The sequence below is a fragment of the Tenebrio molitor genome, chromosome 1 (assembly GCF_963966145.1).
Source record: "Tenebrio molitor chromosome 1, icTenMoli1.1, whole genome shotgun sequence".
NCBI classification, from domain to species: Eukaryota; Metazoa; Arthropoda; class Insecta; order Coleoptera; family Tenebrionidae; genus Tenebrio; species Tenebrio molitor.
In genome coordinates, this window is record NC_091046.1 from 22,771,277 (window position 1) to 22,797,361 (window position 26,085).

Consider the following 26,085-nt stretch of genomic DNA (forward strand, 5'->3'; position numbering starts at 1 on the left):
CGTTCACCCAATTCCGTTCATAATTCCGGAGTGACACTGCAGTCACGTGACATTCCCCACACTCTACCTTCGCCCATGTTTTATGAACGCGCTCCTGGTCGTGAGCTAGACCATGACCAACTTCATCTATAGTATTTTCAAACTAGGAAGTCTGATCAGTTGTTAAAGTGTCAAAACACCAAAAGGACTAATCAGGGTGCAGGGTGGAGATGGGTTCGGGTTTCCATAAGAACAGTGATAAACAAAAGTCGACCTTACAGCCATTGGTTGTAAAATCTATAATTCAATACAGTCGATCCTTATGGGAAAAGTGGTCATGAATATCTCAGAAGTTTAAAAGACAGAAGTTCCAAAACAAAAATGTTTTTTTTAAATCTAACAGCAATATTTGTTATTTATGGATATGTAGTATAAAGTCCATTCACTTTGGATTTTCCTCTCAAGGTCAAATAATTTAATTTTTTGGCTCTGTAATTATGTTTTGTGAATAGTGACATGCAGCTAATCAACATAATGCGATTTAGCAATGCTTAATCTAACGTGAACGGTGTTTACCTACATGTCACTATTTACAAAACATAATTACAGAGCCAAAAAATTAAATTATTTGACCTTGAGAGGAAAATCCAATGTGAATGGACTTTAGTTATTTATTGAAACAGTTCGAGTTGAATACAACGTTTTTTTGTTCGACGAGACACTTAAAGGCTCAAAGTCCCTTAAAATCTTTAAAATTAACTTGACGTTTCGTTTTGACAAGTTCTCACATTTATCAAAATCCGTTCACACAAGAGAAAATCCTCAAATTCTGACAGTGTCGAACAAAAAAAAAATTATATCATATCAACAACACACTTCTGTGCAATAAAATTAAGCACAAGTCTTATGACTAATTTTCACAATATTTTAGTTGTGTTATAATACGGCTCTATGGTAACTGATAAAACATTTGAAAACATTTTTGAATTGTTGTGTAAATGAGGCACCATTTTGACAATCCTAAAAAAAAATTGTTGCTAAGATCGTCATGTTCCGTTTAAACTATGCTATGCTTAATTTTATTGCACAGAAGTGTACCTACAATATTTACAATGAGATGCGACCATACTTGGAGAAGTTATCTGTTGTACCTGTACTACCGAAACAGTAAACAGATGAACTTAATCTTTTCCAAACCTTCTAAGAAAAGGTAAATTTCTTTTCGAGACAGAGTGCGAGACAGCAGGCTTTCAAATCAACTTAATCTTTTCCTAACTATCTAGTTTTAAGAAAAGATAAATTTATGGCCATAACGGTAAAAATAGTGTGGGGATGAAAGTGTATATATTGTAGGAAATCTTCGAAAAAATATCTTTACCTTTTATGTGTTCGTTAGTGTTCAACTCTTCGGTTTTTCCTGTGATTTTTAGTTTTTTCTTCAGTGTTATTTTATATATTTTACCAGGTAAGTTGTAACAAAATTACTATTTGTACATTTTATTATTTTCTTGTATATTGTTAGCAGCATTCGTCAAAAATGGATACAAGTGGTGATAACAAAAGAGAAGTCTTGCGTAATCAGAGTCGTCAGTTTCTGATAAATACTGCCGATTATTTTAGAAGAGAAAAGGAAAATGGCGGACCTCTTCACTCAGTATTTGCTGTCCATCAAAGAACAGCAGATGCGTTTCAAGTGTCCTTACGTACTGTTGGAAGAATTCTTTCATCGAATGGTCTTTTGACTCCAAGGTGTAAGCGTTTTGCACCTAAAAGTTGCGATATTCCTTCTGTTGTTTTAGAAGAAATTCGTAATGTAATTTATGACATGTATTTAAACAAAGAACATGTAACACTGGAGTCTCTACATCGAAAAGTCACTATTGAGAAACAAATATACGAAATTGGGAAGACATCTCTATATAACGCTATAAAGAAGATAGGATTCAGATATAAGAAGACGGATAATCGGCGAGGTCTTTGTGCCCAAAGCCACATCGTAGCGCAAAGAATATCATTTCTGAGATCGTACATTAAAAATTTACGATCTGATAAACCTTGGGCATTCGCCTACACCGACGAAACATGGGTATTTAGCAAAGGTTCTGAAAAACAAACGTGGCAAGATGATTCATCGAAAAGTCTGCACAACAAAGGAAAAAGTTCTTGTGGTAAAAGATATGTAATAGTTCATGTGGGAACAAAAGAAGGGTTCATTGACGATGCTAGTCTTATATTTTTAACAAAAAATAAGTCGACAGACTATCATGATAACATGAATGCTGAATTATATGAAAAATGGTTTGAAGAAAAGGTTTTACCAGGGCTGACAGAACCAACTATAATTATCTTAGATAATGCTAGATATCACTCCCGAATGGTGGAGACGAGACCATCATCTTCTTGGACCAAATTAAAAATATCTGAATGGTTACAAAACCGAAATATAGATTTTGATCCCGATTCTTTGAAATGTGAATTGTTGGAAATTTCAAAGAAATATCCGCTGACAAAGGAATATGTTGTAGACAATTTAGCGTTGCAATATGGACACGTTGTTTTAAGATTGCCCCCTTACCATTGTCAATTTAATCCTATCGAAATGGTTTGGGGTATTGCAAAGAATTATTACGACAAAAATATTATAAATATTCTGGTAAGGACGAGGAAGTGCTGAACGTATGGACTGAAGCTTTAAATCAAATAATACCAGAAGTTTGGTCTAACTGTGTTTGTCATGTTGAAAAACTAATTGTAGAAGCATATATATAAAAAAGAAGTGATACTGGATGAAGTAAGACCGCTTATTATAGCATTGGAAGAAGACTTCCGACGAGTGTTATTCGGACTCCGACGATGAAAATTAATTTCATTAATTTTTATAAAATTCAAATAAAGTTTATATTAAAGTTGCTTTAAATTTTAATTTTTAAACTTCAACGTAATCTACTGTTGGGTACCTCTGAAATAACCCGGGGCGCTTTCTAATGTACCTGGCTTCAACCCCACCCACGACGGCCAAACTCCAACTGCAGTCGCTCCGTAAGTTCTGTAGCAACGAAAAGTGGACTCTATTGTTACAAAATATAAGGTATACAATGTTTTCAAAATTCAGCTTATGGGAATTTGCGCCTCCTTGATGGGTTTACAACATATCGGACTTCCTTGGTTGAAAATACTATAGCTTCCGCTGCGCTCCATACGGCCATCCCAATAAGGATCTAAAGTTGATTTAGCTAACCTAAAAAAATCGTTTGGTAACTAGACCCAACTGTTGCAAAATTTTTAACATAAATCTTTTGTAAGAACAATTAAACGAGATGGAAAATCTTAGTAACGATTTATTAACTTCTAAAATAAATCTGGTAGAATACAATAAACGCACGTGACTTCACGTTATGCTTGTACAGCCGCCCGCAAAAGAATGGAGCCTACCCCGCTGCAAGGGAATAATCACCTGTCATAAACTCGTAAATCTAGCCTGCAACTATTTCGGACAGTTTGGTATACGAGGGTTGTTTCATTAATTTTTGGTCATTACTTAGACGCTTCTGAATTAAAAATGTTTCTTTTCTTAGATATCCCTAGAGTTTGTCTGTCTCTATATTTAAAAATTATTGATTTAATTCGATTGCAATAAATGTGATTTGTAACGGCCGACGTTTAGTAAAACTATAAAAATATGTGTATTAGCCGTGCTAAAATTTAAAAACTACCACCTGTTGAATTAAGTTGGTAAAATTAAAATTAAACTAAATGTCCAAATGGCAACTTTTATATTACTAGGATGCCAGCTAGACCTTTTGATCGACCTGTTTATTATGTCAAAAGCGAATGCCGTAAAAGCAATTAAATCTTTCAAATAACACAAGATTACAACAAATCGAATTTTTATTTATAGATTTCATAAGGTATCATTGACATCATCCTAACCAAACATTTCTATATCCCCCATGTCAAAAGCATACAACGTTGCCGGTTGTATTTTCTAGGTAGAATCCAGTGTTGGTGGTTATTTAGTTTTGTAACGGATAATAGAAACCATGTCTCCAAAAAAAATTGAATTACAGAGCTAATAAAAAAAATATATGTATTATCACTATTATCAGTAAGTAGTAATATAACAAACAATTGACTTGAACATCGCATTGATTTGCAAAGCTGATGCCATTCCCAATCTCGATTTATGCATTTTTACAACAAATTGACACAATTCGCATTATTTTAAAAAATGTGAAACGTATTCATTAGTTACTATAAAGAGTTTGCTTTCAAAAACAATCACCAATTTATTTTGTTCAGCATTATAAAATTATCACGAAAGAGTCACAGTGATGGATAGACGTCAACAAAATTTTTGATTTAAACATGATGAGTTGAATCTTCAATAAAATAATACACAATCGAAATAACCGGTGTGCTTGATAGAAAAAATAAATATGTAACTAAAATCAAAATGATTGTAATACCTAATGAACGTAATAAAATAGATCGTTACAGTAGGTAAGAAAATTCTGAGCAAATTTGCAGAGGTAAAGTATTTTTGTTAAACAAAACTAAAACAACATTGGGGCGAGGAGGTTAACACATTCGCGGCTATTCATTTCATGAATAGTAACGCCAAGGGCTAATTAAAATGGCCAAACAGATTTTAAATAAAACTTTCAGCGGTAAATAAGAATCTCAATAATCGTGAAATAATCGTCAGGTATAATAAATTAATCAGGGCTTATGTTTCTTTTAGTGTTTGAACAAGTTCTAGCGTAATGCTGTTAGGTGCCGTAAACGGAGTCTTGCTTTCATACCATCGAGGGTTTTATGACACAGTTGTAAATTTTGGTATACCGATTACAAAATTGTGAATGTCTGCTTTTATCTAAGTCTTATATAGGTATTTTTTAACTACCAGTATTTTATCCCATGTAATGATAATTCATGTGTAACGATCGAAAATTGATTAAGATCAATATGTATTAAAGAAACGCAACAGAAATAGTGAACAATTGAGCCATTTAATTTTTAATTAAACTTATTTGTATCTTACACTACTTGTGTTCTTATTAGCGAAAATAAAAGCACCAAAAGCGGATTTTAAAACATAATTTAATTCAACAAAGCGAACCATATTGAACTGGCTAAAATTACTACAAGAAACAATTTGTAAATCTAGGTAACTAAACCCTTCCCCGAACTACCTGTGACAAGTTGTTTTATAATGAAATTCCCAGGCTGAAAAATTTGTCTTACCGAAAATCATCGATTTGGCCTTTGGCGCGGGCCTGGCCTCTAGGTATTTTTTTATAAATTACTAGCGGACCGGGCAATGCTTCGCTATTGCTAAATTTGGTTATGTATTAATGAAATTAATATAAATGCAGTTAGATAAGAAATCATTTATTCAATTGAAATCACATGGATTTAATTGTGTGATGATTCTTTTTTGTTTGTTTTATTGTTGTTTTGTTTTTGATATTATTCGTTTTCTTGTTCTTCAGCTGAAAGCTGTGGTTGTTAAGTTATTCGAATAAAATAAATAGAAATGAATTAGTCCTCTCGGTTTCTATTCTGTACGGTTGGCTTAAAAAAAAAACGGGAACTATCAGAAAAAGTTCTGTCAGATTTTATTAAATTTTTATAGTTTGAAACGGCCCTTTCCAAAATACTGCACTTATGTGTCAGAAATGTCAGTTATGCAGTTATGCAGTTATACAAATGCTGTCATACAGACACAAATTGACATAAATTGACAAATTAAATTTCCCATTCGCATTAGGTCAAATTGCATTTCCCGTTTTTTTTGAAGCCAACTGTATAGTCTGTTTTTTAATCAAAGAACCACGACCTGTTGATTTAGGTTTGCAAATATACAATTTTACTAAATTTAGGGAATTTAATGATATCTATTGGCTATTCAAGCCAACGCCTGTCATTTTTAATGTCCTTGAAAGTACGCAAACTCGCTTTAAAATTTGAACGTGTTATTAAAAATGCCTCACAAAGTAAGACATTTATTAAACTCTCAAATTAGTTGTTATTAGTTGTTATTAACTTTATTAACATGCTGCGCTACAATATCTCTAATAACCTCAATTTTTATATGATGAGATTTTTCACCCTATGTCAAAAGTGTACAATGTTGTCAACTCTATTTTGGGTGTAAATTGCGGTGTTGTGGTTCTTTGATTAAAAAATAGACTTTATGTTACATCTCATCGTTTATTTTAAGTATTAAAAAAGATTTCGACTATTTGTCTTCTACTAGTAAGTGGCATAATAATTCTGAACGACTGTTTACAGTTATTTTCTTTATTATTTCCAACATTTTCAAGTATAGTAGTATAGTAATTTTTTGTTTGTTTTACCTCAAATAACGTATGGCAACATGGCTTTGATTTTTCTCTCTCATAGCCATAGCCATGGATACAACATAAATGAAATATTTGCAGACTATTGGGATACATAGAAATTTTTTTTTTGTTCGACACTGTCAGAATTTGAGAATTATTTTCTCCTGTGTGAACGGATTTTGTTAAATGTCACAACTTTTCAATTGTGGGTCCACTCATGCCAAAAAATGCCCAATTTACACACGAACTCGTTAAATAAACTACATACTACATATTAAAAAATATTACCACATTTACTGTAACGAATAGGTCCATTCCTTCTTGGAAAAAGAAGATTGATTTTTTAAAAACATTTTTACCTGATATTTTAATGACTACTTAACAACGTACTGCTAAGCTGTTCCGTGAATTTTGGGGCACCCGGTATAATGTAAAAATTAAATTTTCGAAAATCCAGATTTTTAGAATACAGAATACAGGTAATTTTAACAAGACAACCATTATTTGTCGCTAACGGAAATCCCCGGTTCAGCCAGGCAAGATTTTACAGTCTTGGGTAAAATGGATAGTTGTATTAGCACGATTTCACCAGAAAATCGCACGACACTTAAAAATAGCCAATAGAAAAACAGAATTCTGTGTCGTTTCTATAACCATATTGAGATTTCCTGGAAATTTTTTGCACCTAGCTAACCCAACATGAAATTAATAAGTGGAAATTTTTTCAGCCAATCAAAATCATTTATTTTGTTGTTGTCTTGGTTATGGCTCGTGAACTAATTTTTCTATTGGTCTTTAATGAGTGTCGTACGATTTAAAAATTTATAATTTAAGAAGCATAATGTCCGTGTCGTTGCCATTTTCTTACCGAATATGCCCTCGTGCATTGATTAATATCCGGAAATTTTTTCGAATGCATTTCTAAAACGTATTAATTAGCCCGAGTGGAACACGATAATCAATGCACTAGGGATATTATAAGTGAAAGAATGTTTAGTTTGCTGTTAATATCTATTATGTATTACTATTTATTTTGGTGGTAATCTAATTTAATTTTTTATTTTTTTGTAGATAACTAGTTTTATTTATAGCAAATTTCTCTATTACTTTTTAAAAACGTCAAGTTTATTGTCATAGTTTACATCTAGCTGGAGTTCCTTTATTTTAAGATTTCAATAGAAAATTGCACGGCACTTAAAATCAACCAATGAATGAATTAGAACGTTTAATAACTGCCTAGCAACTCAAAAATTTTCTGATATTTTACATGTTACATACCTAAGCAAAATTAATAAACGCTAATTTTTCTTTTAACTACGGATTACGGATCACAAATCAGTTGTTTAAATCTTACCGTTATTTGTGTTTTTACACGAATGGTGCGTTCACAATCGACTCTTCCGCCAATTTTGACCGGAAATTTAAATGAACACCCGATAATTTTTAAACGCTGTAATCTCCAAAACCTGAATGACACATTTTATAATTTATTGCTTGTACAGTTGACACAACACATTCCAAAGACGACTATAGAAAATTTGGGATTTTTATTTAAGGAAAATTATATGGTTTTTGTTTAAATTTTTCTTTGTGTCGTACGATTTTCTTATCGAGTCAACCCTTGTGAGTAGATTAATTACTGGGCATTTTTTTCGATAATATAATCTACTCACTTGGGAGATTATAAGTGAAAATCTTTTTAGCGTATTAATTTTTGTTTATTTATTATTCGTAATCATACGATTTTTTAACCAATAAACGTCATTGTATAACAATTTAAAAAAAATGCAACCGAATTATATTCGTCATTAAACGTTGAAATGCACAATAAACTCTACAGTTTTTCATTTGTCAATCAACACCGTTTAAATAAAGGACAAAAACTAATGGTACTGTCCTCGTATATCGAACTGCCTGAAAATGTTCGAGATTAGATTTATGAGTTTATGACAGTGGTCAGGTCCCTTTGTCGAAATATGGATTGGTGATTATTTCCTTGCAGAGGGTCGGCTCGATTCTTTTGCGGGCGGCTTATAAAGTTAACAATTTCTATATAAATATCATTTTTATTATTAATATAATTCCAAACAGTAACGTTATAATATTGTACAATGGCGAAGAGAGAATGTCTCCCTTCTTAACAATTTTAGCTTATATACTACCCCCATCCCCAATATTTCACCACCGTGGCCACGTACACAAAAATATTGCCAGGCCAGGGATATGACCATTTATGGTCATATCAACTATCACACCACCGTGTTTTCCACCACTTGGGCCGGAAGGGGTGAGGGTGTTCTCGCATCATCTTCCACGTCATCATCCACGTCGACTTGATGACGACGACGAATTTTATCGCATTATGTCGCAATTTCAAGGAGTCGAAGATTTTCTTACACTTTGTGGGTTGATGAGGAAACCGTGTTTTTTTGTCAGTTTGGCGGAAAAATGTGAACCGGACTTGATACTACCCTTTCGACTGTTAGAGAAAATTCGAAATTTAAGTAAACCAATTATAATTTTTAATCGCAGTGACACCATAAATGCAGCTTCTGTTACTTTCATAGCAAGGTAGGTATATTTTAAAAAAATGAAATGAAATATTTCACTGCGACAGTTGTCTCTCTCCTATATTGTCTTTTTCAACCCCTGGTCCTCGTTTACGTTCAATTAATCTTCAAAATCGTGACTTATCCAAATTATCAGTTTGTAAGTTTTTTTAAAGAATTGGCAGATATTGCCACCACATAAATTTTATCATATTTGGCCCAAGAAAATATTTGCAAACAACTCGTAACAATTTTACTTCCACATTTAATTCGTAATTCCCTCTTTATCTGTAACACACATAAAGACAAAATTTGTAAAGTTATTAGGTATAGAATTATTGATGAAACCACTTTGAAATAGGTAATATGTACCTACTTATTTGTTCACAAAAAACTGATTCCATAAAAAGAAAATGAATTGCTAATAAACCCATAAGTGGAAAGGTTTTAAAATTATAATACTACGTATCTACCAAAGAGGTACCTACATACCTACCTACCTACCTATCCACCCATTTAGGTATGTTCTTTAGTTATCACTCCTTTATGCTGTTTAAAATTAAGTTACTTTCGAGTTTTGTTTCTTTTCCATTGTTTTATGTAAATCATGTATTAAATATATGTTAACATTCTGGGGTTCCCACGATCCGAGCCCTGCCGAGACCGCACGATACAACAGACGCCACTGGGATAAAATGCCGGAGTCAGCATCCGAGATACCGAGTGGAAATATTTGAACATTGCGTTGCTGAGATACGCCAGAAAAACAATCTATTAATTTTCCAGTCGCACATTGTAATAAAAGACAAGACCAATATATCTATTGTATGTATTTGTTGTGACTGGCGAGTTTCAATTTTAACATATAGTTATAGGTATATTTTCTAGTTTTACAAGACTATTACATATTTTCGTTTGGTTTTCATATCTTTTTGAAACTTCATGACACTTTTGAAAAGATACGTCAATCATTGTTATTAACATTTTCCTCCGCTAGTTGGGGCTAGTTACCAAACGATTTTTTGAGGTTAGTAGAATCAATTTCAACAATGAAAATTGGCATAATGTTACGGCCGTATGGAGTGCAGCCAGTGACGTGGGAAATCGAATAGACGGAGCGTAAGATACACCGCTTTGATTCCCACCTATACATTTTTGTCCTTACCAAGATGGCCACCGATTGTATTGCTGGTTGCTGTTGCGAAAGTTTTATAATGATGGTGATAACAAAATACAATAAAAAGATACATTAAATAAAAACGGACAAAAGCCAGATCAATTTATCGATGTTTAAAAAATACAACCTTTGTTAAATAGTAGTTTATTTAACGAATTTGTGTCTAAATTGGCCAAAAAAGGCCCAATTTACACACGAACGAGTTGAATACAACGTTTTTTGTTCGACGAGCCCCTTAAAGGCTCTAAATCGCTTAAAATCTTTAAAATTAGCTTGACGTTTCGTTTTGACAAGTTGTGACATTTATCAAAATCCGTTCACGCAGGAGAAAATTCTCAAATTCTGACAGTGTCGAACAAAAAAGCTGTCTTACAGACATACCTTTTAAATTTTTGTTGAATTGTTTGTTAAAGTAATGAAGTCTAATTTTGGTATAACTAAAATTTATTTGTTTGATTAATATAAAATTATGATTTTCCGAAAAAAATTCAAAATTTAAAATATCTATAGGAGAAAATAAGTTAGAGGGTAAAGTAGCAAAAACAACATTACAGATCCTTATAATGACATTATCTATAGGATTATTCTTCTTTTTTGCAATTTTCAACATAACACGTGCTAGTCATCTTCAAAAAGTATGAGTTTTATAATTATATGAAAGCAAACAATTAGGTCCTTTTTGTTAATATAAAAACAACAGACACGATACCTCTGCAACCCGCGCAACTGCCACATAAATGTTAGGCAAATACAGAACAGATTTGCTATTATTGCTGCATAACTTGCCCTGACTTATAATGTTGCATACATGTATAGGAATCAACACTTTACATGGTGATGCTCTGTCTATTCTACGGGGTGATCAAGACGGACTGTTTAAGTTGGTAATGCAGAATTTTATTTTTAAATGGTACAACTGAAGTAACTTCCGGTTGTTGACGGCTTCACACTGACAGCCGTATCAGTGACAAGTCAAATTTGACATTTCAAATTAAATTAAACATGATGGTAAATCGTTGAGAGAAGAGTTCATTTATGTTTAGAGCAAAATGGGGAGCACTTCGAGAATTTCCTTTAGTTAATTTTTAGATTATTATTCCGAATTCCGACTTTGATTTCTTTCTGCCGTTAATTTTTACTCTCATAACCTACCATTTTGTCGTTATTAATGCTACGTCAGATATCTGTCAAATAAACCCACAAAACATATCCGGTTACAGTGTTGTAAACAGCCGAATACAAAAATGTTGTTAATTGTATTATTGCCAACTTAAACAGTCATTCTTGATCACCCGGTATTTCCCACGTCACTGAGTGCAGCGGGAGCTAGATGAAGTTGGCCATGGCTAGACATAGGAAGGGTTTGAAACTCGAATAAATATCAACCCACAGACAATTAAACTATAGTTTAATTGTCTGTGATTACAGACTGTGATTACAGAAATTACAGAAAGAAAAATTTATTCGGTGATTCGAATTGTCAAAATTTAAATGCCTAGCTGTTTCTAGCGAATACAAATTGATATCACAAAATGATTTGCATTATTGTCATTGAAGTTCTTATTGTATTTGTTATTTTGACAATCAATGACGGTTGATACACAGACAATCTGTAATCACAGACAATTAAACATATAGGTTATTTTCGTGAGAGACCAGGTATCCAATGGTTTTTCGGTAACTGAAACCAGTGTATTTTTGTGATAGAGCGGTATCTGCAGTGATGTCATCAAATACGTCATTGATATTCAGGCTTATTATGGTGACCATTGGTTATTTACCAATATTGAAAGGAAAGCAACATTGGAAATTGAAATATTTCAATAATTAAAATATTCCCTATTATGGTGTCCACATTGGTAACGCTTAAGTGACCTTGGTAAATTTCAGATGTTGGATAGAAACACGATACGAAGTTGCGTTCTCCAGTGTCTCCAACCTAAAGAATCAGGCAATATTTTTAGGGATTTACGATTTTATTTGACATGAATGACATGTCAATGTCATGCTAGAATAAAAAGGTCTTCCAAAAAATACAATTTGATCAGAAAAAACAGGGCGGCTATAAAAAGCAAAATTTCTGAAAACATGCAGCTTAACTTAATAAACTGTCACTTGTCAATAGTGACATTTGCCTCATTTTATTTAAAAAATGTTTTTACTGAAGAATGCCGTATTTATGAAAATAGAATCTCATTTTTCAAACGAGAAGGACGAAAATGGTAAATAGATTTACTACACACAACTTTGTTTGTTGGAGTTTCGGCAAAATGTCTCATCATCGTGGTTATAACTTACGATAACTGAAGCTTCCACTCATGTTTTCAGAAGTTTTATTTTATCTTTTTCGTTAACCATTTGTCTAACATTTGACGTCATTTAAATGTTTTTTTTGTTCGACACTGTCAGAAATTGAGAATTTTCTCCTGTGTGAACGGATTTTGATAAATGTCACCACTTGTCAAAACGAAACGTCAAGCTAATTTTAAAGGCATAGTCTGTGCCAACAAACGACAATTACAGTCGATTGCAAAAAAATCTAGTATCTACATCAAGTTTTCTACACTTTCATTCATCCTTCTTATTGTCAATTTTGATGTTACCAAAACCAGCAAAATGTCAAAACTTTTCATGTTTTACGTCAGACCAAGTCAGACATAACAAATTTACATCCATTTTCACTTTTAGGTATACCTACAATACGAAATAACCAATATCCAACAGTAATAAGACCACCCCAGATCGTTCTTAAATTTTCCAATATCCAAGGGCGTAGCAATGATTTTTTGCTGGGGTGGGCCAGATTTTAAACCACAGACAGACGATAGATAGATATTGCAGATGTATATTGTTTTTAATGTGTTTTACTTTTATTCTGGGGTGGGCCAGAAGGATTCTGGGGTGGGCCGGGCCCACCTGCCCCCCCCCCCCCCCTTTGCTACGCCCATGCCAATATCAAACATTGGATGTCGTAACCTCTTTTGTCACAGTAATACCCAAAACACGTAAAATTGGTTATTTTCCAATAATCTGAAAACTTCCAACATAACGAATCAAGGACAGATAACCAATATGCCACCATAAACACACTTCCGAATTTTCTTAGTTATTTTCTGTTTATCCGTTAATAAACAATATCCAAGAGTCACCGTAATAACCCTGATTAACCTGGTTATAATTTCAGTTCAACAGGTCACCATCTGTTGAAGTGAGCACGGTATGTTTCCATCCTTTTTTAAAAACGCTTTCTCGGCATAACCACCTAAACACCTAACCTGTAAATTGATGGTTTATGGAAGAGTACAAGTGAAGTTTGTGGAATTAGGCATTATTATATCGTATAGGTGCTCTGTATTCATTTAACTAACAATGGATACAGCTGATGGAAATACCATCGTTTTTGGCCAAAAATTGTAGTGATTGTAGTGTTCAAAATGTATAAAAAAACGTTGACTATTTGCATAATTGTTGAAGGTACCAAATCAAAACGATGGGCTATTGCAAGCAAAGTATTGTGATGAACGCGGTATTTATACATTTTATTTTATTACCATCGCGGAAATTATTCACCTTAAATTCAACAAATTCAAATTTGTCTTAACGACCTCCAAATTGTTTCTGTGCAATTTATGCATTCCATTTTTAAATACACACACGTCTTGTAAATGTCAGAATGTTGAGAAAAACAGAGCCGTTCCCACGAAGGGTTTCCTGGAATTTAAGACCGTTGCAAATCGCAAAATTAACTTCTTTTCTTTCAAAAGGCCATGTGGTATTTCTCTAAGTTATCAGGGTGGCGAGACGCCCACCATACTCGACCAGTCGACCAAGCAAAGCATTCATTTGCATACAAAAAGATAAATAATTTAATTGTTGTTTAAAATTGGAGGAAAAATAGAGATATAACGATAAGTAAATTAATACATCCGTTTAGAAAGAAGTCGCCGTGTATTTTGAGTGACAAAAACAAAATTTAACTAGAATTAACAACGTTGATAATAATCCGATTGATCTGGGTTTGTCGTAAATGATGTTTCATTTAAATTTCACATAAGATGTTACATTAAATAAGAAGTTTTGTTCGGGGTTGTTAAATTCATATCGTAAAATTTGTTAATTAGTTTAAATCATCGTAAGTCGGTCGATTTGTTTAAAATATTCACAAATGAATTGGTCCACTAGAATTTGGTGTCTGCGATTTAGATTTTAAACACAGCGTCGCCAGCCAAGGGTGGTCCGTTTTGTTAAAGTGGCGAGAGACGCGCTACAGATCGAGACTTTTAAGTAAGATATCGGATTACACTTGCACGTGTGGTCAGTGGTGGGAAAATTTAGCGAAATTAATAAATTCTTGTTTAAACAAAGTCAAGTTACAAACCCACTATTTTAGAAAGACGCGCTGTGTTTTTCTGAACATTTTGATATCCAATTTAACCCTAATTTAAGCTGGTGTAATCGTAATTCTGATGTAGAAACCAATTTTCCTTATTTAATTATTGTAAGCAAATCTTGCACCGTACGATTACTGCCCATTTACTAACATAGTTTTACAAGGGAAGTAGGTAGAAATTTCTGTAAGAAAAGCGTAGAAAATCGTGAAAATGTAAAAATAGTACCGCTGTAGTACTGGGGGCGACATCTAACAAGGGGTAGTACTACGAAATTTACAGTTTTCTTACGTCTTTCTTCCATATGCTTTCCGTAAATTTAAACAAACAAAATTTGTTGTTACATTCATTAACCATCTTCAGTTCAACAATTAGTTGCAGACAGAACAACAACCAATTTTGGAGTTTAATTTCTCTTTCAGCGTAATTGGGGTTGATTCGCTATCGTTATTATGTTGTATTATATTGTCCAATGGACAAACAAATTGTATGTTTAATAATGTTGATATTGCGAATCGAAAAACCACCCTAACTAGGAAATAATAATATTTTTAAGCGAGTTAAACGAGGTTTGATCGAATGCCAATGCGTCGTAAGAGTCAAATTTGCATAATTCCACACATATGGAAAATGAGTAACAAGGGAAGGGGGGTAAGCGAGTTAGCGTCCCCTATTTAAAGTTTTGGCACATTTGTTTAGAGGAATTCGATTTTTGACTGTCTTTCGAGCTAGTCGATATCCGTGTGTCTACCTTTGCGATTTTGTTTAAATTTTCCAAATTTAAACTATATTCTTTTTTTTATTAAATCACTTTAGCGTCGTTTAGAGTGCCGAGTGCTAATAAATAAGTTAGTGCCAGTTCCAACCACAGGTGCCGACGATCAACCAGGGTGTTAAACTTTCTAGGTAAGCCCGAGAAAGGGTTATATTATATTATTTTGGTTAATTAACTCTATGTCAAAATTTACTTGTTTTTCGTTGAAATTATTTTATCAGTCATTCACCATGGAATATTTAATTTCAATTTATTCAACAATTTGAAATAATCAAGATCCAAATTTAAAATAATTTTTCCAAGTTTCGAGGTATTTGAAGTAAATGTTTAAAGCTAGAGGTAGCCAGCAACAAATGATTCTATTTCCGATGGAAAGGGGCCGCAACACTTTGGTTGTCGGATTACTTAATTTCAAATTTAACTTATCTGATCCTTTTATTCGACATTTTTTATATTAAATTCTTTACTCTAAATTTGAGTGTAACCACCAGTCAGGGATTTTGAAACTTAACAGTCAATTACTAAGTTATAACTAAATCGTTCCTGAATTTTCTCAACTGGTGCCCTCAAATCAGATCGAAATTTCTAGTTATAAACTTTAGGGAGATAGAATAATTGGTTGCATATTCAATATAGGGTAGAGTAGGGCTATTTCCCTCCCGCGTCGTATTTAGGCGACCAAGCAAAATTATTGTTTTGCACCAATTGCACCTGAAATTATAGGCGCGTTTGTCGGCCATCAACGATGAGGAGAGTCGTGGTTCCCGGGGACCCTCTTCTCCAACTTTACTAGGTCTAAGACACGGTGTCAGGTCGTAGTTTCCGACCGTGGACTTAGAATGGGCGTCGTAATTCCCGCTCCAACGACATGTACTATGTATGTGTGGGCTACCACGAGGACAAACGCGACAAAATAACCATCCCGGTTACCTGTAATAAACTGGTGTCGCGTACGACAAAGTTCTGTACAAGTCTTTGTCGAAGCTCGTGGACGAAATTTGTGAGAGAAATGACGCCTACAGTCATTCGGGTTGATTTGCGAGGACTTGTATATCCGGGTTTTGTTCGGAAGTTGTGATTGGTGTTTAAGCACCGGACTTTTACCGGAAGCGGTATTTCGGCAGTAGGGCGTAATAGTTAAATGCGATGCACTTATCAAATGCCGCGAGCATGTTACCTTCCGACTCTGGTACAAGTCTAACTTAGTAAACGCGATATTAAAGGTTGCTTGGGTGATATAAGTTCGAACAAGTTACCTGAAAGGTTAGGGTAGATTTGCCGCACGTAAATAGGGTTGCATAAAAATGGGGGTTACAGCAAAATCAAACTTTTTCAAATCTAAATTGGATAACATAAAATATCATCAGGTGAAGACTGACGCCGCAATCATTTCTTTAAATTCATGAGCACAATTACAAGGAAAGTCTCTTACGAATTTGATTACAAACATAACCGCAACAATAATTTTAACACAGGGCAAAATTTGATCAAACCCGCCGAACTCATCCATTTTTGTAAACAAGGCTTCGGAATATTTTGTAATAAAATACTTGTGGGGAAACTTGTGTTTAAATCTCTTCCTCCACGCGTTTTGACACTACTTTGTCTCCGAATTTGTGTTGCGACTACTGAGTATTGCCTAATAGGCCTTAAGATAAAACATCATCATCGCTATAAAGGTGACTAACGACGAAAAATAAACACAACGTAGGTAAGTGAAAATAATAAGTATAAAGGGTTACTAGACGAGCCAAATAGATTAGTATATCAAACTGAGAGTTTAAAAGATAGATTAACAGTTAAAAATGCAAAAATTTACGACATCATCACGATCAAAATGGACGGTCTCACTACAGTATCCTGTTTAGATAAGTACCAGAGGAACACCAATAAAGATTTCTCAGGTTGCACTGGATAATTTCCTCCTCTGTTCATCATGTTTCTTTAGTCTGAATAGTTGATAAAATGTTAATTCCGTGTAGTCGTTTATCCACAAACTTATGTCAACATGTCAAACATGAACTATTCTTTCTTTAATAAACAGCTTAATGAAGTTTCTCTTTGATTTACGACATAAAATCATGTATTTAATAACTTCTTTCAGATTACCGTCAAATAAAAATTAAAAAAAAAAACAGCCCCGTGCACCGTCCATGCTTTTGACTTGAAGCTTTGACTTTGACGCTAACCTAAATTTCTAATAACCGGTACGTTTTCGCGTTAACTCATACCAGTCCGTTGGTTTATTTAACCGCTCCGGTCAACAATAAATAACCCGATCTCTCACGAAAATAACCTTATAGTAAGACTGTCTAGACCGTGGAGGGAGAAAAGACTGGAGATGGCACTAATTCAAATAAGTGTACCCGCCCGCGAAAACTACAGAGTCATAAAAGGTTTCTGAATATAGACGCTAGGCCAATGGCTTCCTTCGCCTTCCTTCCAGGCGCATTTTGCTTCTTTATCTAGCGCATGGTGGACTGGGTCATAAAAGGTTGTTGCACGTGCTTTTAGAGGGTTCGCATTTTTAACATGGGCAGCATAGGAAATGCCATCTCCAGTCTTTTCTCCCTCCACGGTCTAGACCTATTCAAATTTCAGCGACGCGCGATACTAGCGACGCGCTAACGTAGGGCCGAACTAGATGTATAATAAGTTGCATATTACTCAATTATTGCAATCGAATGTATAATTTGTTGCATACGGTCATATTTTTTTGTTTTTATTTACCTATTTTTCATATTATGGTTTTATTTATTTAAAAAAAAAAAAAAACAAAGACAATTATCCAAACATTTTATTTCATTATTTTTAGTTTTCTTATAAAGTTTTTAATTTTGAAATTGTTTTTCGTTTATAACGATCCATGTAATAGATTATCTTTTCTCTGAGATTGAGTTCACAAATTTTGGTACGTTGAAAAACCTATAACACTTTGCCTGAGAATTTTGATGAATGTGCACGTTCTGAGACAACTTCAGGATCAGGAATCACAACTTCTGTAATTCACATGGTCATTAAAATCTTCGAATTGTCTGGAAAAACTGTTATTTTGTGACACTGTGAATTTGGAACGAAAAACTAATGGGAATGGCACGGCACACCTATAAAATCTAGTTTTTTGAGAACTTGTAAAATAATTTTCTGAAAAGTGGTCTTGCCAAATGAGTGAATTTTGTAATTTTGAAGGAAGTATTCCAGAAGTATCTAAAACCTTTAACCACCTTTTATCAATTCTGAAAATAACATTTTTTGTAATAACTTTTTTTTTCGAAAGTATTACGGTTGGCTTCAAAAAAAAAAACGGGAACTGTCAGAAAAAGTTCTGTCAGATTTTATTAAATTTTTATAGTTTGAAACGGTCTTTTCGAATTTAGGTTAAAAAACTGCACTTATGTGTCAGAAATGTCAGTTATGCAAATACAGTACAAATGCTGTCATACAGACACAAATTGACATAAATTGACAAATTAAATTTCCAATTCACATTAGGTCAAATTTCATTTCCCGTTTCTTTGAAGCCAACTGTACTTACCGAATACGAATTTTTTGGTCAAAAACTATTCAAACAAGTTATTAATATTGATAAATACATTGGGCCGTATGATTTCCCATTCGTTACGCTTTTCATTAGCTAAATAATTGATTAGACAAAGTGAGAGTATATGCCAAGCACTATGTTAGACAGAGACAAAACAATTTAACGACGTTCTTTAACTTTAATGAAAGGGAAATCATACGGCCCGTTGAGATTTTGCTTTACCACCATAGTCAAGTTTTGACAATTTTGACATTTTCACATCAGATTCACACCACACAAAAATTTAGTGTAAAACGTATGCAGCACACAGCTAAACAGCGCCTACCACAAAGCACTTAAATTGTTATAAGGTTCTCGATGATAAATACAAAATCCATAAAGCACTTTGAGTATCTATCACCTAAATTTTATAACGCCATCGAGAGAACAGTAATAACTTTTTTTTTCGAAAGTATTACGGTTGGCTTCAAAAAAAAAAACGGGAACTGTCAGAAAAAGTTCTGTCAGATTTTATTAAATTTTTATAGTTTGAAACGGTCTTTTCGAATTTAGGTTAAAAAACTGCACTTATGTGTCAGAAATGTCAGTTATGCAAATACAGTACAAATGCTGTCATACAGACACAAATTGACATAAATTGACAAATTAAATTTCCAATTCACATTAGGTCAAATTTCATTTCCCGTTTCTTTGAAGCCAACTGTACTTACCGAATACGAATTTTTTGGTCAAAAACTATTCAAACAAGTTAGTCAGGCTTCGACATCGCAGGTAGAAGAGGCTCGGGACAAGTACGAAAGTCGTTTTGGATTATTTTATAATTTTTATCATAACGAAATTGATTAGCAAATTTTTGACAATGGTTAATAAAGATTTTTGAAAAGAACAAATTTGATTTTTCGAATAAATCAAATTTCCCGCTGTCAACGTAAATAGCCGATTCATCATCGACTAAATACGGTTATTTAGTTCGGCTCTACGCTAGGGTTGCGCTAGCATCGCCCACGTCTTCTAGGTTTTATATATAGTTTGTTTTCAAACTATATGCAGTTGTATCAGTTTATATAGTGGCGGCTGGGGAAAATAGGAATGACTTAAATTACTTTGGGCTGTATTTAAATAAATCTGTAATGGTTATCATTACAAAGATTTACGACAGGGACCGATTTCTTTGAATACCTGTGTTCTTGAAGGAACGATTTAAGAAGGGTTTTGTTTGCAGGTGGTGACACGCAAAAATTTGGCCCTATCGTAAATCTTTATGATGATAAGATCAGGTTTTGCGGCGGCCTCAGATATCAGGTTCAAACGTGCAAAATAATAGTTATTTTCGATATAAGGACGCTGTCGGCGTTTTAATTTTTAATATGATTTACTCTTACATTTTGACAAGTGGTGCATAGTGGGGGGTGCCGCGTCGGGAAATTAGAGCTTCGTAATGTAGGCTATGCAATGTCTAGAGGATATAGATCCGTGGGATATAGTAGACGTCTATGGTAACTGTACCTGGTCATAACCCCACTTTCAGCAGAGGTGATCACAGAACCAAAGGGACGTTTTTAGTTTCTCCTACTACAAATACTAATTTCCGTTATTAATATTGATAAATACATTGGGCCGTATGATTTCCCATTCGTTACGCTTTTCATTAGCTAAATAATTGATTAGACAAAGTGAGAGTATATGCCAAGCACTATGTTAGACAGAGACAAAACAATTTAACGACGTTCTTTAACTTTAATGAAAGGGAAATCATACGGCCCGTTGAGATTTTGCTTTACCACCATAGTCAAGTTTTGACAATTTTGACATTTTCACATCAGATTCACACCACACAAAAATTTAGTGTAAAACGTATGCAGCACACAGCTAAACAGCGCCTACCACAAAGCACTTAAATTGTTATAAGGTTCTCGATGATAAATACAAAATCCATAAAGCACTTTGAGTATCTATCACCTAAATTTTATAACGCCATCGAGAGAACAGTAAGAGAGCAGCCAACCAAAGTATTTTTAGCGATTGTTAAAAATTTTCTAATAAACAACCCATTATATAGTTACAATGAATTTTTTAGCATTAGTAAACATTTAACTTTATAAGTATGTAGTTAACAAAAACTAGTATTTTTATGGACGAAGTTAAACCTGTGTATTTATGGGTATTTTCTGAATAAAAATTATTATTATTATTATTATTAAATAAGGCAAACTCTGTCCACTCATAGCTTTAGATTGCTTGACATAAATGTTACTAAAAATGTTCACTCTACGCTACAACAAATAGATCCAGCGGGAAATTAAAAAAAAAGGAAAGAGCAGGTTACACGTGATGTTTTATTATTATTCTGCATGTTTGCACTTAGGAAAGACGAAAGAAAACTTCAGTACAGTAGGAGTAATATATTAGGTTTTATTAATACAGGGTATTTCCCGAGTGATAATGTGGCCGACGGAATAAAAAATGCAACCCACAATATATACATTTTCGAATTTCCGAAAAAAGCTGGCTACTGAAATTAAAATACATATCCAGCTTTTTTCTGAAATGGCTAAACACAAGCAAGAGATTATTTAATATGTACTCCTATTTAATGCATGAACAAAAATTACCTCTGTATCATCATTTTCATTTTCGATTCTTGAGACACGCACTCACTTCACAAATTTAAAAAAATCAACAAAAAATCGCAACGGAACAGATCAAAACTGCAACACGATCAAAACTAATAACTTTTAAAACCATAGAATCGCAAAACAAAGCTCTAAAGATGAAAAATCGCAAATCTAAATGCTTAAACCACTTGACAGAACTGACAATTTCAAATTTGAAATGTCATAATTTATTTTTCGCGTGGGTTTCATAATAACCAATGAGAATCAGTGGCGCGAATGCTTCAAAATATTACCAACATAATCTATGATACCTACTTTCTTAATATTTTAATGTTATGGTTTGGGGATTTTGTTATCTAAGGATATTTAAAAAAATGCATTCTATCAGTGGACGTAGTCTGGCGACAACTCATTGTTCATTTTTGAGACTCCAAATTAAAAGAGAGGACATTATCGACAAATGCCGTGAGTGTGACAAAGACAGAAGTATACACAATTTTACGGGATGTTTGTATCGTGTCAAACAGATTAACTTGCATAGCGTCGTCTGTTGCATAGACTCCAAATTAAGTGAGATGGAAATATTGGCGCAACCGTTGTCGTTACCTTTTATAATCGAGAACCTTAAATTGTTACCTTTAATTGTTATTATATTAGTTATTGTAATTAATTGGATAAATCAGGATCTTCTAAATAATCGAGACTCTTTTCGGCTTGTTCATTTGAGCAAAAAACAATAAGCCGTTTGGCGCTGGAGAGCGGGCTATTTGAGTTCAGAACCACGCGGTTTGAAACTAATCTTTCTGTTGCTGTTGCTGCGTTGTCACTTGTCAGTTGTCTTAATGGTCATTGATGGTCTTGTCACCAGCTGTCACTTTGACAGCTAAAGACATTAGGACGTTACTACATTTTAATGGGTGGTATTTAACTTTTTACCAAATTTACCAAATTTATTCATACAAAAAAATACTTTCGTTTCCCAAAAACACTAAATGGTCACCAAAATTAAGAGCATACATAATCCTAGAGCGATAACCAGATATTGACATCCTGCTAGTTTCTTATATTATTTGCTACTAAAAATAACTTTTGTTGCCTAAAAATGCTATATGTTCACCAAATTGTATTCCACATTTAATTCTGAAATGATATTTTTATTTTTATAAGTGTCTTATATTTACACAGTAAAAAAAAACCTCTGTTTCACAAAAATACTAAATTTTTACTATATTTTATACTATATTCAATTTCCAATGGATACCCAGATTTAGACTTCTTATTAGCCTCTCATACAGAGTGTCTCATAATTAAAGCATTCCGACTCCAAAGCGTTGCAGGGAGTATACTGTGAAGCAAGTAAGAACTTGTTGAAAAAAGTTTTGAATAATTCTTAAGATGATATAACCCTTCTAACTTTGTTCAATACAGCAACCGCATTCCTTACCTTATAATTTTCAGATCAAAGCGTTGCTAAGATATGTACAAAAATATGCCTAGGTTGATACCTGTTCGAATTATCCGTATCCAAGATTACAAAACAATAATCTAGCCCAATTGCCGTCTCTTTTTGAACAAAAATTGCAAAAATTAAATATTTTTTTACTCCGCGATAACGCTACTTTTCTAAGACAATTTTTTGCATCATTATTTTCTCACGATAAATAAAAATAAACGGCAAACATTCCTAATTTCTATTTGAAGAAAATTTGATACAAACTCTAACGGGTGTTTTTTTAAATTTGGCGTCGAAGTAGGCGTTGAACTGTCGATTGTGAACGCAGTATACAGGTTACGGATCACGGATCAGCTGTTTAAATCTTACGCTTTTACACGAGTGGTGCGATCTCAATCGACTCTCCAACGCCTACTTCGACGCCAAATTAAAAAAAAAAACCTTTACACCTTCAGTATCTTTGTAAGGAGGGGTCGCCCGAATTTTATATAGTATATCAATTGTAAGAAAAATCTATCAATGTTTTATTAGGTCTCCTCTCAATAAGGACATAGAATGCAAAAGAATTTCGTAATCGAGTATCAGCCAACGTTTTTTTCGAAAACTGCACAGTTCCACATTAGGGGAAACTCAAAAAAAAATGTATCTACAATTATCTTCATGTTTTAAATTTGGAATGCTCTGACCAACTAATAATGATAGCAACCGTCAAACAAACGATATAACTTCTAATTTTGTAAGGTTTGGTTGCGATTTTGGGCGAATTACTGGTGTTTAATAAAATAAAGAAGAAAAAACAAAAATGAGTTCCGAAAGTGATGAAGATGATCTGCCTGTGGATGTACCTATTAGAAACGACACGAAGTGCAGTTTCTAGTTTTATCCTGGAAAAACCTTCTCAATAAGAATCTGCTTATAAGGATTTCATGAATTGGTGTGGCTCTAAGAAATTAAAGAACGTGTCTGAAAGTGTGATACTGGCTTATTTGGAATATAAAGCTAAGAAATTGCGAAATTGTGACCTCTTCTTTAATCAAAAATTGCTGAACGTAAAAGTCTTTTTTGTTCTAGATTGTATATCTAGTCCTGACAAAATAAATGTGAATCCTGACTTTATTAAGTAAAATTATTTAACAACATGTTCAAATCAAAATGTAAAGAAAACAATAAAGATTTATGATGGAAAACAGATGGTTATCCACCACCAAAGTTGCAGGTAGAATTTCGAAAACTCGCTGTATTTATATACGTGCCCCTTTTCGAGAACGACCTACCATAAATCTTTATTATCGTTATCATGTTGTTAAATAATTTGACTTAATAAAGTCAGGATTCACATTTATTTTGTCCGGACTATAAATCCAGTGAACAAAAAACAGTCACTTTGACAACCGATTTAGGTCATGTAAATGTTAATAATTTTTTTTATCAGTTTTCGAAAAAGTAGTTTTTTTGAGCAAGTGCTTAATATAAATGGATAGCGTGAATATTTATATTTGCAGTGAAGGCGCGTAACGTGAGCGTTCCACATTTGGTGAACATTTAGTAAAATCGGTAAACATATTGCATTTAGAATGCAAGCAACAGTAAAACAATACGAAACATTGCTATTTTGGTGACACTGTTCTCATTTTCCAAAGTATCATTTTTTGATGTCCACTAAGAATTTTTGATGTTAATTTAATTTTTTGGAGGACAGCGCTAGGGGTGTATAATTTAATTTGGTGAACATTATATTAATACTCCATTTTAATTGAAATTTTCGGTTAGTTAACGACATTAATTGCCTAGGTAATTGCTCCTAATATACATATTCCTAAATACAACGAAATTTATGGTGATGTGAGTATGAATAATTATTTCACGGATTTCAGTACTTGTTAATACAAACAACTTTGAAAGTAGATGACGGAAAAGAAAATGAAGATTTAGGCAAAGGAGTGTTTGCGGAGGCAGGGAATGTTTCATTTGGGACCAGCACATTAGCAGTAGTATTGGAAAGGCTTGCCTGTAACATTATGTTAGTGAAATAGTAGTTTATTTGACGAGTTTGTGTGTAAATGGGGCCTTTTTTGGCACGCGTGGGCCATTTTAAAACGCGTTTGAAACGAGCGTTTTAAAGGCCCACGAGTGCCAAAAAAGGCCCAATTTACACAAGAACGAGTTGAATACAAGGTTTTTTTGTTCGACGAGCCCGTTAAAAGCTCCAAATTGCTTAAAATCTGTAAAATTAGCTTGACGTTTCGTTTTGACAAGTTGTGATATTTATCAAAATCCGCTCACACAGGAGAAATTTCTCAAATTCTGACAGTGTCGAACAAAAATATTGTTTGCAACGAAAACGTATTGCTTAGCAATTAAACGAGAAAAATTGGCACCACGACGGCCGTAGGCCGGAGTTGATTTTATCGTGCCAATTTTTCGAGTCTAACTGTCAAGCAATTAGTCTGAGTTGCGAATAAATATTTTTCCTGACTAAATGAAATCTCAAGTGTAATTCGGCGAGACAATTTAATGAATGAGCAATACAAGTTTAATTTTTTTTTATTTGGTATTAAAGGTAGTATCTGTTCACGTTGGAATGAACATCATTGGTGCAAATGACCTGACCTGTTACTGTGACAACTCATATGAAAGTTAATGCCAAATGTGTGCGATTTGCACCACTGATCTTCAATCCAACGTGAACAGGATGTATTAGATGCATAGCAACTAAAGGTATAAGTTATACCTGAGTGTTTTTGCCGGATATATAGTGAATTTTTTGTATAAACAATTGTCAATGTCAAAATTAAGTAAAAACCCATTCTGTACCACCCTAAAATGTGCGCATATGGACCAGCTGTATAACAATTTGACACCAAATCATAGTTAAGGTTATGTTCATTTCACTTCCCGCACCTTTCTTCCGCGAATTCATTTTCAAAACAAATTGAATGAGAAATTAGCAGAAATCTTTTTCGTATTTGAAATAAACTCTCGCTCATTACATTTAAAAAATGTTGACACTCAGTGTGACAAACCGTATTATCATGAAAATCACTGTTTGGCTCATACCAACATGACAATGTTTTGACAATTGTTTATTAAAAAATTTCAATTATATAAGGCATTCACGATCTTTTTGGGACCGAGTTGGCTATGACCATCTAGTAATTTTGTTGGCAGTACCTCGGTGATAACTAAATTCCCTAAAGGAAATTGAAACTTTTTGTGTTAGGTTAGGTTGTTTTCAGTTTAGGGTTATATTTTCTGAATAGGTAC